This window comes from Phascolarctos cinereus, unplaced genomic scaffold (assembly GCF_003287225.1).
Source record: "Phascolarctos cinereus isolate Bilbo 61053 unplaced genomic scaffold, phaCin_HiC Scaffold_7;HRSCAF=346, whole genome shotgun sequence".
Classification (NCBI taxonomy): domain Eukaryota; kingdom Metazoa; phylum Chordata; class Mammalia; order Diprotodontia; family Phascolarctidae; genus Phascolarctos; species Phascolarctos cinereus.
In genome coordinates this window covers 143,207,472-143,220,995 of record NW_027556180.1, presented here as the reverse complement: position 1 = coordinate 143,220,995, position 13,524 = coordinate 143,207,472, and the positions used below count along the sequence as shown (strand labels likewise).

Sequence of the window (13,524 nt, the reverse complement as noted above, 5' to 3'; positions counted from 1 at the left end):
TCATTAATTTGAGTGTAGCGAGATATTGTTTGAGGCCCTGGGAAGAAAATAAAATCTGGTGGCAACCTAAATCCTGTGTGACTAAAGCTAGGACAGAGATTTAGGAGACATTATCTCATTTTCAGCATGAGCTGAAGAGGAGGAGCAGGGTCACTGGGGATCCTGGTTCACTTTCTCATAAGCAAGATAGGTTACCATAATCACATTCATATATTATATTATCATATATGTTGCATTATCATATATATTATCCATATAGGAAAAAAAGAACCTCAGGGAAAAAAAAATAGTTGGGGAATTTCAGACCATCAGAGACCTATGAGGTTAGATGTTGCTTTCAGCTTTATTTCAAGTGCTGCTGTTTTAGTCTGAAATTGTTTGGCAGCACTGAGCAAAACAGTAACTCATAAATTAGTTATAGCAACGCTTAAGATGACAACTTTTTAATAAAGAAAATGGGAATGTGCACATCAAACCCAGCACTGCCCACGACTTTCCAGATGACTTCTATTTTGACCTCTGGTCCAGTGCAGTTTTCAAGCTGGCAACATCTCTGTCCTACAGCCTCCTCCCTTAATTTTCTTCTTTTCCAGAACTTCCATTTGGGGAAACATCCATGTCAATCACACCCCCTTCAAACTCAGCTCAGCCCCTGATTCCCAAGACAACTTCTCCACATTTTCCCTGTGTATGTTCTTGACTTGGCCTGGCTCTTTTTTTTGTGAATAGTCTTCCCTATTAGAATGTAAGCTTCTTGAGGATTAGTTCAATCTTTCTTTTGATTTACATTTACTTTCCCAGTGCTTAGCACAGTGCTTGGCACATAGAAAGCACTTAATGAACGTTTTAATCTGTTTATTTTTATCTGTCTTTCAAGATTCCTTATGTTCCAAGTTGTTCTGTCTACTTTTCCAAAATATGGTCAGCCACAATCTGAGTCTTCTCATCACCTACGCAAACATATAGCTCAGTTCTTAGAAGGACAACCTCAGAAAGGATGTCCTTACCTATGTCACCTCATCCCAGCTTTATTACGTTTAACTTTTATTCTACCTTTCATACCACAAATTGGGTGGTACTCCTTATTAATGCTACCAAATGGGACTCAGAATGTCTTGCACATGTGGGCTCATGAAAATGCTACTCCACTTCCCTTGGACACTATAACAAATTAATTAATTACATAAGTACCTACCATTGGTGCTATGTAAGTGATAGAACCAAGTCTTCTAAATGTAAACCTAGCATTCCTTTCATTATTCTCTGCTGCCTATTTTAAAATAGTAATGTGTACCTTAGTGGCATAGTCGGAAAAAAAAAGATTGGCTTAAGGAAGATGAATAACACCAGATAGAAAGTCAACATTAATAAGTGTTAACATTAAAATTTGCATAATTATATGAAATGAGTAGTACATATGTAACCAAAGGAACCATGAGTTTATTTAATAGTTATTGCTCTATAAAAAGCATTTTAATTGTTTCTAGGGGAAACATGCATTGATGCCTTCTGTCCACAAATGAAAATCAGAATGGCTTAAATTGTATAATAGCTAACATGAAGATAACACTTAGATGTTTGCAAAAAAACATTATAGATATTATGTTATTTGGTTGTCAGAAATAACTGTGAGGTATATTATTCTACTACAGGTATCACTATCATCATTTTATAGATGAGAAGACTAAGGCTTAGAGAGCTTAAATGACTTGCTTATGATCATGGAACTATAAGTATCACAAGGAGAATTTGAGCCTGACTTCAAGTCCAGCCCTCTGTTCTTTACACCAAGTCACCTCCTCAGTGATTATAATCAACTCACCACTATTAATAATACTTTGATTTATGGAAAATGACTGGGGAGACTTAAATCCATACACATACATATACACATATACAAATTCACTTATATATATATATATATACATACGCAGTATTGGTGCAATTTCCCTTCATTTACATTTTTTCATTCCTCAAACCATCAGGAAATTATGCAAGGGAATTTTGAACATTATCTAATGAGGAGAAATTACATAAGATGATGTTCCTGTCTGAAACATGGGAAGATTGGAGCCTGCATATTTGAAGTTTCCTCGAAGTGGTAAATGAACTCTGTCTCATCTAGGAAGGTATAGTCCTACCTTGGGGTGTGAAATGTTCTAGAGGGAATGAGGACCTGATAGGCTGTGAAGAATAAGCAGGAGATTTGGATTCTTCTTCATTCTATAAGAGTAGTGGTGACTTCATGGTATGGAGAGAAAAACACTGGTCTTGGAGTCAAAAGACTGAGGTTTCAATACAGTCTCTGATACTTAATAGTTTTGTATTAATGGGCAAGTGTTTCAATATAACAGGAATAAGAACACAAACTCTCCAACTCTTAGGTTTTAGTAAGGAAAATACCTTGTAAACAAGATCTTAAAGATGAGCTGAGTCACCAGACAGAAGTAAGCCTAAGAAGGAATCAGGCCTATTTCCCAGTAATACTGTCAGGATTAATGAGAAATCCATAAATATGTTGTCTACCTTTGTTTTTCATTCTGACTCTGTAAGCATCCCTGTAGTGCTTGGTAGTAAAACTGTTCAGCAGAAACTAAATAATAATTTGTGCTAATTCCAGGAGGAGGGCAAGGGAATAAGGAAAGGGTCTTGGCAGGAGGCCTAAGTTAAGTGATGGAAACAGTTCTTAAAGGGAAAGTGGAGAGAAGAGAGAGGAGTGGGGGGGAGAGAGAGAGAGAAAGAGAGAAAAAGAGAGAGAGAGAGAGAGAGAGAGAGAGAGAGAGAGAGAGAGAGAGAGAGAGAGAGAGAGAGAGAGAAGGAAAGAGAAAGAACAGAGGAATGTCAAAAAGCTAAATTCTGTGTCTTGCTGGTAGGAAAAGGGTTACCAAAGTTTAAGATTCCATAATAAATATTAGCTGATAACTCCAAGGACCAATAATAGTGTTACAATAAAATAACACTACAAAATAAACATCTTGAGAGATTTTTTTTTCTGGAGGCTTTATTAGTTTCCCCTACTAAATTAAAACGTTACTGTAAATATGTTGGTGACTCCAGATTCATGAAAAGATGTGATGATAGATAATAAGCTCTTGTAGATCCTACAAAGCTGTGTAGACATCAGCTATGAGTCCAGCTAAGAAGACAGATGTAACTAAGTTCAAAGAATCTCATCACTGGAAAGTTGACCACTAGGGGAAAGAATTCTTTTGATTACATAAACCTATAAAGACCTTCCATTAAAGTGTGGAAGAACTGGAATTTCCATCAGTTGAAAGATGAAGTCACAGATCCTTGAAGTAAAAGCAGCTAGATGGTGTAAAAGATAGAATACTGAACTTGGAGTACAAACTCTGCCTCAGACTTTTACTAGCTATGTGACCCTGGTCAAGTCACTTAACCTCCTCAGCCTTGGTTTCTTCACTTGTAAATGGATATAATAAAAGTTCCTACTTCACAGAGTTATTAGTGAATCAAATAAATGTATAGGTAAAGCGATTTACATAAAGCCCCATATAAATACTAGCTGTTGTTAATATTACTATTATTCATTTGTTAATTTGATTGCTATATCAATTGCCAAAATTACTAGTTCTATATTATCCTAAGCCTTTCATTATTTTTCCAGTTAGAAGGATCTGATATTCTGCTGGTATATATTCCTCACCCCACTGACCATTCAATATTTCTATTAGGGTTTTATAAAGTATCTGATAATAGTCAATAATTTAAAAACTGTAATAATACAGAAATCCAGAGATAATATATCTTTCCTTTGAGTCCAACAGCTAGAATGGAAATAAAGAATAAGTAATACACTGGAGAAGACATTTCTGAGCTCAAGTTCCAACATAATATTCACTCCAGGTCATTCTATTTGTCACGTATAGACTACATGAAATTCATAAGACAGTAGTTCCACCTGGCTCAAACAAAAGTAACATTTGTCTTTCTTCCACTTCAGTCTCTCTTACGTGTTGCAAAAGACCTTCTTTCCTTCAAGACTGATCCCTTCCCCTTCAAGATTACATTTCATTAACTCTCAATATCTCTTCCTTACCTATTTATTAACATTATTCATCCCCACCTTAAAAAGTAAGTTCCTTGACAGCAGGGACTATTTTTGTCTTTCTTTGTATCCCCAGTACTTAGCACAGTCCTTGTTAAGTAGTAAATCTTTAATAAGTGCTTATAGATTGAGATATGAAACAATCTAAATGTGAAATAGAAAAAAAAACCAACAACAAAAAACAGATTGAAGAATCAGAAAACTTGATTTCTAGTCTTAATATCATCATTAACTGTCTGTATTCGCTGGGGAAAGTAACTGCAGTTCTCTGGACCTCTGTTTCATCCTCTGTAAAATGAGACTCATTGGTCTAGAAGATGATTCCCAAGGTCCCTCTAGCTCTAAAATTCCATGATTCTATGATTATAGATTTCTGCCATTCTCTTTGGTCTTACCACCAGCTCACAAAAGTGAGGAAGTAAGATAAAGTTGTTCAGTTACTTTAGTGAGTCATTTTTAATCCCACTGTTTGTATTTTACTTACTACAAACTTAAATTACATCTGGAAAAGAGAAAGTTCAGAGTCTCTGTGTCTATGTGCTCATGCAATTTCTTGTATTTATATTCTGTCATGCCAACAGTACAAATAAAGTAAGCTTATAGTTCTACAATTTGTTTTCTTAGTCATGAAACTCCCTTCAAATGAAATAAACTGCCTAATCTTGCTAGTAAATAAACCTTTAGGAATAGAACTGGAACATTTTTAATCTAACAGTTTACATTTAATAGTTAAAGCTAAGCTTAATAGTTAGCTTTGGCTACCAAAAATGCCCCACTTAGTATTCTTCTCATCAATAGCGCTCAGAAAAGTAGTTTTTTTGACACCTGTAGGAAGGAAGGAAGGAAGGAAGGAAGGAAGGAAGGAAGGAAGGAAGGAAGGAAGGAAGGAAATAGAGTGAGGGAGGGATAGAAAGAAGGAAGACTGAGAGGAGAGAGGGAGAAAGGGAGAGAGAGAGAGAGAGAGAGAGAGAGAGAGAGAGAGAGAGAGAGAGAGAGAGAGAGAGAGAGAGAGAGAGGAGGGAGGGAGAGAGGGAGGGAGGGATATGTCAGTAAAAGCTTGATTTACAAGGAATTCTAAAATACCCTAGGAAAGAAAAAAAAACTTTACTTTGTATAGTAGGTTCATGCTCATAAAAAGATATGGATAAAGTGTCGAGACCTTTTTCTTGCCTTAGTTGTTTTAGTGGTTAACTGTGACTTTGGGGAAAGCACCCAGGCTCTCTCTGCCTCCATTCATTCATAGGTAAAATTAGAGGATTGCTGTAGATCATTGGGATACTGATTTAGAGCTGGAAGGGGCCTTAGGGATGATCAGGCCCAACCTCATCATTTTATAGATAAAGAAATTTAGGCTGAAAGGTTAAATTATTTGCCCAGAGTCACAATGCTATTAAGTGTGTGAGGCAGGATTTGAACACAGAACTCTATCATGTTACATTCTCAGTCTCAAAGATGATTTCTCACATTCTTTGTTATAGAAGTAGTAGTAGTGGTAGTAGTGGTGGTAGTAGTGGTAAAGATGGTAGTGGTGGCAGTGTAGGGTAGTGGTGGTAGTGGTATAAATAGCTATCATTTATCTAGAGTTTTAAAGTTTGCAAAGTATTTTAAACAGGTTATCTCATCTGATCTCCACAATAACCCTGTCCCACTAATCTGTGATTCAGTGGGTCAGTGCTGTGAAACTTTAAAAAAAGTGTAATAGTGAAATATTTTAAATTACAATATTCATAGTAACCAATGAAAGAAAAGCTCATTTATGTTACTATATAATATATACTATGCACTTCCCTTCTTCCTTCCTTCCTTCCTTCCTATAGCTTTCATAAGACATGTTACATAAACTAATTTTCTGAGCAATACTGATGAGAATAGTAAGTGGGACATTTCTGGTAGCCAAACCTAAATATTAAGCTTTGTTTGAACTATTAAATGTCAACTGTTAGATTAAAAATGTCCCAGTTCTATTCCTAAAGTTTATTTACTAGCAAGATTAGGCAGTTTATTTCATTTGAAGAGATCTTCATGACTAAGATATCAAATTGTAGAACTATAAGCTTATTTTATATTACTATAGTGATTTTAGTCTCAGAAAAAAATTAAATCCCATAGTGTTTCAGAGGATATTCCTGTTGCAAGACCTTATTAAAATATACACATCCCCTATAAAATTAGGAATGTCCTAGAAAAATATGATGTATAGTTACTGTATATATAACTTACATGGAGACACTGAAATCTCTCATACAAAGCCATGATGGGACTGTGGAAAATAAAATCCCTTCCTCTGTAATCCTCAGTGTCCTAGGTATGATAAGCATTTCCTAATGATGAAATGACATTCACAGTTAGTGTACTGTATGTGGCAGTCAAAGTAGTGTGTAACTCAGTAAACCACAGGGGAATAGGTGGTTGCAGTCAGTAGTAACCAAGGATTGCAGTGGCATCCTCAACAGAAGCAGGCATTCCCTATAGCTGCTATGATCACATTTACTAAATGAAATATCAATGGAATTTTTCTTTTGCAAAACCTTCTTAAATGTATACCTTTTCTAGCAATTGGGATTGTTACGAAACATCAAGACATTAGTCACCATACTCAAAGAGTAGCATTGCTAGTGGTAATTTGCTAGCAAGGAATCTCAGTCATAGCTTTAAATGGCTTTGAGGATTGCTAGAGTTGATAGTCAAGCAACTTGTTCATGAAGGATAGAATAATAAAAGTTGTTTGTGATTTCAGCTAATGTTCTCTTAATTAGATTAGCAGCAATTGGGGAATGTTTCCAATATGTTATTTAGGGGGTTGAGGGGTAGTCTGAACCAAGATAAGTGACATATTGATAGTGTACTCAAGCCCTTTTTAATGTAAGTACCTCAAGGTGGCAGAATGGATTAAATGCTGGAGTTAGAGTTAGGATACCTCTCTTTAAATCCTATTTCTGGCACTTATATTACTAATTGTATAAGTACTTGGGCAAGCATTATGTGCTTCAAATATTTCCCTAGCATTTATCTACAAAATCAAAGATGGGCTGGTGAAGTGTTGACCAGATTATCTTCATAAATTCAAATATCATGGAGCATTGAAGTAAAATGATGGGCTGCATGAGATAATCTCTATTCTCTCTCCCAGATTTGTCACATGACAATTAGTTATATGTGGTATTATCTGCTTAAGAAAGAAGGTAGAGAAACATATAATGGGGCTGTCTGGTCAAGTGAATAAAGGATGGAAATTGGAGTCAAGAAGATATAGGATCAAATCCCAGATACTTTTGAAGTGTATCCCCCCACCTCCAACCCCCACAACCAGAAGTCATTTCATTTCCCGGAGATTCGTTTTCCTCATCTTTGAAATAAGGAAAATAATATCACCTAGCTCACTGGGTGACTGTGAGGATCAAAAGAGATAATGTATAAAAGTAGCCTTGCAAATCTTAAAGTGCTATATCACTGTGAGCTTTATTATTACAAAAACTTCCTTTAAAATATTTACTTTTTAAAATATTTGAACTCAAGTAGGTAGGCTGAGGAATGGCAACAATAAACATAGTTTATCATTCTTTCATTTGATAGATATGTTCCAGAGAACTTAAATTAGCATGCAAAAAGCATGACTTTGGTAATTATAGTTTAGAGCAGGGTTAGGGAACCTGCATTCTCAAGGCCTTATGTGCCCCTCTAGGTCCTCAAGTACAGCCCTTTGACTGAATCCAAACTTCACATAACAAATCCCCTTAATAAAAGTATTCAGTCAAAGGGCTGCACTTGAGGACCTAGAAGCCCAGAAGTGGCCTTCAGGCTGTAGGTTCCCCACCCATGGATGTGAATGGGATGAATTTACCCATAAAATGGAAACTGATCACAGATTAAACATTTGAAATCAACAGTATGTTGCTTTTAGGAAATGCTATAAAAATAAGAAATACAAACATAAAATAAAGGTCAGAAGTAGAATTTATTATTTAAAAAAGCAGAAATAGTAGCCATGACCTCAGACAAAGTTAAAGTTAAAATCAGAATTAATCAAAAGAGAAAAATAGGGAAACTATACTATATAATCATATTAATCAATAATTTTAGATGATATAAAATAACTAGACAGTATAAAAAAATGAGAGTATACCTGCAAAAACAGAAACAGGAACTATATTAATATAAACACAAAATACCTTTTATATGAATAAAGTTAGATCTAAATAATCAAAGTGATATTTATTGTGCATTTGTAGGTAAAGCTAATATAATAAAATAATGACAATTTATCTAACTAATCTATTTACATAAGATAATCCCAACTAAATTACTAAACAATATCTCACAGGGTCAGAAGAAATAATAACAGGGTTCAATTGGAAGAATAGGGGGTCAGGAACTTCGAGGAGAAAAAAATATGAAGGAACTAGTATTGAGTAGTATCAGACCTTAGACCATATTATGTAGTGAAAACAGTGTTGAAGTGTAAAATGGATAATTTTGAAAATTCTCCTGTATAAATATAATCTATGTAGCCAGAAAATAGAGGGAATTCAGAAATGGGGGGGGGAGACCTCTCATAGACAATCTACTAGATAGAATGTGATTGGGTCAGAATATTGTTTTGGTGTAGGATATAGAAAAAATATGGAAAAGACTTGGACTTATGAAGGAAGATACTATTCACCTCCAGAGAAACAGATGGCAAGTGGAAATAAGCATAATGCGGTCTTACACATATGTGTTTGAGTATATATGTGTACATATGTGTATGTTTATGGATCTCATATGTATGTGTGTGTGTGTGTATATATATATAAATCTCAGGCTTAATTGTAGCCTGCAGGGGGAAGAGGAAAACAAAAATAAAGTAAAAAGTACACAGAAGAGGACAAAAGAAAACATACAAGAAAGCAAAGATGGACAGCTTTGAAAACAATGTGTAGTATTTATTAGATAGGTTTTCTTGAAATGGAAATTTATTGCTTTATATTGAATTCTCTCTTATGTTCCGCTACATACATGGTGATGTTCTTTTTTTCTTATTTTGCATTTAAGTTTAAAATAAATTCAAATATTATGAATCAAAAAAAATCCTGACTTTGTATAATAGAGAACTATTGTAACAGGATTCTTCCTTAGATTTGCAGTTCAAAGGGACTTTAAAAGCCACTGAATCGGTCTCCACGTTTTGTAGACGAAGAAATAAACAGAAATTAAAGGTCTTGCCTGGAATCACACAGCTAGTAAATATTTGACATAGGATTGGAATCTAGGTCTTGCTTTTACCAAGTATAGGGCTCTATCCACTACTCCACACTGCCTCCCCATGTTAATATTTGAATAGTACTTTGAGTGGGGAAGAAAAAGGTTAAAAAAGTTGACATGATAAGGAAGGTATGGCTAGACAATACTTCATTCGAAAATAACCTAGGGATTTTAGTGGACTGCAAGCTCAAAATGATTAACTATTATAAAACGGCAGCCAAAAAAAATTAAAATAAAAAACACAAAAAAACCCTTAATGGGCTCTTTAAAATGCATTAATAAAATAAAGGAAGTGATAATCCCAGTGTTATAGAACCTGGTCAAATCAAATCTCTAATGTTATGATCTGTTCTAGGAACTAATATTATGAAAAACATTGACAAAATTAGAATATCCAAAGTAGGGCACCAGGACTGTGAGGGGAAATAAGAACCATACTAAATCAATCTTAATTGAGAAAAAAAAACTAGAATATTTAACTTAAAAAGGAAATTTAGGAAAGACTTAATACCTATTTTTAAATCAGTGAAGGGTCATCATATGTCAGAAGGATTAAGAAAACAATAACTAGAGATTCTGGTACCAGAGGCAAATTCAACAGAACCAAGGGAATATAAGGCCTTACAGGGAATGATCATTTATGTCTATGGTAAGGTAGACTAGATACAGATATGGTAAGCGTTAAGTAGGATGTTCAGTGTGGGACAGAAAATGGAATGGAGAAGACTATGATGGTGAAATCCTGAAAAAGAGAACGAACCTGGCAAGGGAAGAATGGATGACATGGACGGAGACATGGGAGATATTTTGATTTCCAAGAATAGTATTCTATCATTATCAAAGACTTGAGGCTTTTTTGTTAACTTCAGAGAAGACAGTTGGAAAAAATGATCAAATTAAACACTGATGTTAAAAAAATATTATTGTAAACATCAGTTACTGGTTTCAATTGTCAGAGTATATAATGGTCTTTGACTTATCACCTAGATAAGTTATTTTATGTTCTTTTTTTAATAAAAAGCCATTGTTACACTCCCTATACTAGATGCAAGTAGGAGATACTGATCTGTTTTTTACTTAAATCAGCTGAGACATCTTTCCTATTATTCTGATAAATCAGAATATCCATATTTGTCATCATTAGAAAGAAAATTCAGAAGGAGCCTCTCTGTGCAGATGAAGATTAAATAAACTTTTTTGTATAATAACATCATTTAAACTTACATATACAAAAGAAGAAGACTGTGAGCCTGGTACCATTTACTAGGGAGGAAGGAGAATGGCCTGGGGATTCATAGATGGAAGAAACAAAGATCCAAGTAGGATGAAGTTAATTTTAAGGGGAGAAAGGTAATTGCTAAGTGATGATAGTAGAGGAAGATTCTCAGGGTCAGTGAGGATTAGTGAGCACGTCAGTGTTGCCTCTTGCCCTGATCAGAGGCCCTGTCATTAAGTCTGGGAGAAGGCAAAGTTAGACAAAATAAGTAGTATCTTCAGGAAAAAGCTAGGTTTCCATAAGCACCAGCAGAAAGAAGACATCTGAAGTGAACTGATACACACCCATACATTGAGAGCTAGAAGAGACCAAGGATATCTTTTAGTCCAAAAGTGTCAAACTTGCATCCTTTGGCAGCCTAAACATTCCTGAGTGCTACCCAACCTGATTAAGATGTAATTGGGAAATATTTAACAGATGAATAAAAATACAATAAAACACAGACGTTACATTTTAAAACTAAGTTAATATGCAGCCTACATGGCTTATGTCCAGTTTAGTAGCCACCATTTCTATTTGAGTTTAACACTACTGATTCCAATTTATTTACTTTACTAATAGAAAATCTGAAGCCCAGAAAGGTGAAGGAATTTGCTGTTGTTGCACAGGTGGGAGATTAAAGATCCAGATTCAGGTCTTTTGACTTTGAATCTAGTAATTTTTCAAATTCTCAGATGGTACAGTAGAAAGGATGAATAGAGGATATTAGTCACTTGAGTTGGGCTATCAACTGGTGGGACATGGGTGGCTAATGTGGCCAGCGATCAACCAACTTCACCACTGACGCCTTCAACTGGACCCATAGTGATATTCAGAATTCTCTTTTGAAGCTGATACTGAATGGAGGCAATATAATGGGGCAAGGGGAGAGCGGAAAGTATGCCTCTCCAGGGGAGAAATCCATACTCTAGGATGTCAGAATTTGGGTACAACCCTAGAAGCCCCATGCTAGTTCTGCCTCTGAAAATTAGATTTACTCTGCTTAAGAGAAAAAAAAATGAGGATGAAAATGTAAAAGTTAAAGAAAAGCAGATTTGAGCTTGCTGTTACAGCTTTCTAACAAGTAGACACATACAAAAAAAAATTGGAAACCGCTACTTCAATAAATAATGAGTTTTCCTTAATGGCAGTTCTTTAAGCACAGACTGAATAACAATTTGCTATTGATATAAAAGGGATTCATTCTTTATGTAGACATTGGATTAGGATATAGTAAAATTCTTTGATTCAATGATTACGTTTTGTAGCTGAATGTTCCCCAACTCATTTCTCAGTCCTAATGTTTTGGAGGGGGGTATGTTTTTCAATTAGCTGGAGAATTTCAAATTAGCATGTCTTTGCCAAGAGTAACCAAATCTATAGCTAGAAAAGTCAGAAACTCAATAAAGACAACACAACTAAATTAGTTAATAATGAAATCATTACAATATATCTGAAACCCAATATCACAAAAAGAACTCCACCGTTTCAGTTTTAGCTTACATCTTATACAAGATAAATGAATGGTATCAACAAGTCTGAAGGCAAAACTTAAATTTTATTTAAAGATATAAGATATTTGAGGTGAAATCATTAAATCATGGAATCAATGTACCCTAGGCAAGTTTTGAAAACTGTTCTCCATGTGTCTTACTGTTTACCAATTTGACATCACATTTCTGGCATTAAAACATTTATCTAAATATTTTATTTTAAACAAATTTGTGTTTATTTTAAATAAGTAAAAATATGTAAATATTTGTAAAAAGGAAGTCATTGCATTGCACTCCTTTCTATGGCACAGCGATGTTACACTTGATGTGTTAAGCTTTCTTGGAAACCAAATTAAAGTGTTTTATCCCTTCTTGAAAACACATAGATTCTACTTGAAACTCTGACATGGCTTCAAAAAGTTTATGAGTACTCTCCTTCAAGAAAATGTTCCATGTGTATTTGAACTTATGAAATAAGTGGAAAAGGCATTATACTGAAAGGTACCATTGTACAAGGTAAAGAGGAATGAATTTAGTCAGACGATTCAGGTTCAAATCCCATATGTTCCATTTATTTCCTGTGTGACTTTGTATAAGATTCTTAACCTCTGGGAAGACAAGGAAGCTCAAATGTAAAATGACAGGCTTGGCCTTGATTGCCTCTAAGGTCTTTACCAAGTCAGTCTCTGTGATCCCTAGAAAGTAACTTGGAGTCAGATGTTCTGAGTCTATCACCCATCCTTCCCTTTACCAGCTATGACAGCTCTGGCGAGTCACATCATTTGTCTGACTCTCTCAATTTCTCTCAGATAAAGAAAGATATTATAATATATTATATAGCACATCATTAACTCCATTATTAATCATATATTGATATAAAATGTATAACATATTACAATATATTATCTAACTATCCTGTAGTTTAATTATGATTTTAAGGTGATATATAAACATAATGTGATATATCTGTCAATTTTATTATAATTCATAATTGACAATATTGTATTATATTAATATATAATAAATAATTAAATTCATTATATATTTATATTACTGTAATTCATAGATATCATGTGTTACTATATTACCTTACTACATATTACATTATACATTATCTGACATTTATAATTAAATTGTAGGATAGACAGATCAATTACGAGTATCAAATATAATATATAATGTAAAATACAATAGGGCTGTAGTACAGGAGGTCACAAAATATTTAGTGTAGTTTTAAGCTTCTGCAGCTATGAAAATGAGAAATAAATTATTATTACAGCATAAAACTTTTGGATACTCTCTAGATAATGGATGTACATTCTGAAATCCTATGTAAAAGTAAAGTCATATAATAATTATTTCACAAAAGTAGTCTTTATTTAAAAGGATTTACATTGAGGTCTCTTTAAATTGGGAGGTATAAACTTTGTTTTGTGTCATGAGGGGAAGGGGAAAGCCTCAACTGG

The 13,524-nt window shown here is 34.3% G+C and overlaps 1 protein-coding gene across 1 annotated transcript in view; it reads right to left on the bottom strand.

Moving 5' to 3' along the window:
- Positions 1–13,524, bottom strand: part of GPC5 (glypican 5) — a 580,550-nt gene that overhangs the window by 194,261 nt on the left and 372,765 nt on the right. The gene's annotated exons all lie outside the window — the stretch shown is intronic.